This window comes from Echinops telfairi, unplaced genomic scaffold (genome assembly GCF_000313985.2).
Source record: "Echinops telfairi isolate 266 unplaced genomic scaffold, ASM31398v2 ScPeMD7_7416;HRSCAF=8454, whole genome shotgun sequence".
In the NCBI taxonomy this organism is placed as follows: Eukaryota; Metazoa; Chordata; class Mammalia; order Afrosoricida; family Tenrecidae; genus Echinops; species Echinops telfairi.
In genome coordinates this window covers 3,819,717-3,821,560 of record NW_022111316.1, presented here as the reverse complement: position 1 = coordinate 3,821,560, position 1,844 = coordinate 3,819,717, and positions in this window count along the sequence as shown.

The window sequence follows — 1,844 nt, the reverse complement described above, 5'->3', positions numbered from 1 at the left end:
TGACACACACTTGTTGCCTCAAATGTTACTTATTCCTGGGGATCTTTGACCTGCTGATTCCAAAATGGGTATATTTGAGCTGCTGATTCCAATAACAGCAGGGATCAGCTCTAGTTTGGGGATGTGGAATATAGGCCCTCTACCAAGTGGGTTAGGTGTTTGACAGTTAACCAGAAGGTTGACATACTGTCCCCATAAAGACTTCCAGCCTCAGAAACCCACAACAGAAGTTTACCTATGTTTTCTAGGGTTGCTATGAGTTGTGATCAAATGTCTGGGTGTGAATTTGGTACAATAAATAGAGATTAAAATGTTCTGAACCCAAAATGGGTCTGCCAGAGTTCAAATTCATTTATTAAATTAAAATGTTCCATTCTTGTTCTAAGATGACACAACTTCTCCACCTGTTCATAGAAAGTAAGAAAAGAAAAGTTAGCACTTTTCTATTAAAGAATCTTGGAGACAACCTCACCTCTGAATCACTTGACATGAATTATCCATTGATTTCTATATATTGAAATGTGTTATGAAATATGTATTGAATAATTTGAAGAAAAAAATCTAGATATTCAAAATATTTTCAAAATATCTGTAAAGTTTTATATTTTCCACATGGTTTCCCTCAGACCTACCATATATGAGCCTTTTAAATATTCTTTTTATTTTCTACTCTTCAAGCTGCATTTTGCCTTTGTGGTATACAACTTATAGTCTCTCTGTATTTATTGGACAGTTTTCCATAACAACAACAACAACAAAAGCCTCTGCCATCTAATAGATTTTAACTCACGGTGACCCTGTAGCACAGATAAATGCTGCCTCTTTCCATTTTCAAACCTTTCAATCTTTTAAAGGCTGCGGAGTGACAGATGGGCTTGAATCACTAACAGTATGATTGGTAGCTTAATGTATAACCAACTAGCCACCATGCGTCCAAATACAGGTTTCCTTCTCAAAACTCAGTGTCATGAAGCCAATGATGACTCATAGTGATCTGCTGTGAGTTTGTGAGGATGTAACTGTTTGCAAGAGTAGAAAGCCCAGTCTTTCTCCAGCAGAAGTGCTTGTGGTTTTGAACTGCTGACCATGTTGATCATAACTCAATGTGTAACCATTATAGCACCAGGGCTTCTAACAGGTTCCCTTGGCAATACCTTAGTAACCAATTCTTTATCAAATATTTCTTACCCTTTTAATCTTATCTCATGATGTGTGTATCTGAATTATTCTCCTATTTTAAAATATGGTTATTAATTAATAAATTAGCATACATTAATAGCTGAAATATAGTGGAACATCTTATCTAAGAAACAGGAGCTAATACTGTGTATACTATACAATTTTTGGAATCAGTGCCCCAAATTGACCCAGAAACAGGCCTACAAAGCAAGACACCAAGAAAAAAATTTTTGTTGTTGTTGGGCTGTGCAATGATGAAAGGAAAATGCATAGTTAATGATGTTACGTTCCATTCAAGTTCATCAAGTCTGAAAATCATGAAGTTGGAATTTTCATATAAAAGACCTATGCTTTTAACTATGACTTTACAGATATATTTAATCCTTCTTCATGGAGATCTACTGCTATCATTTTGTGGCCCTGCTGGTATTATTTGATAAGCACTGGAATGCTCTCCTACCAGATTGGCATCAAAACTACAAGCTGTTCACCGAAGACTTCACATTGCCATTGAGTCTGCTCCACCTCAAAGTGACCCTACAGGACAGCATCCCAACTGCTCTGTGGGTTTCTGCGACTGTAACTCTTATTTATTTTTTTAATTAAAAGCTCATTTTATTGGGAGCTCTTATAACAACCCATACATCAATTGATTCAAGCATAGT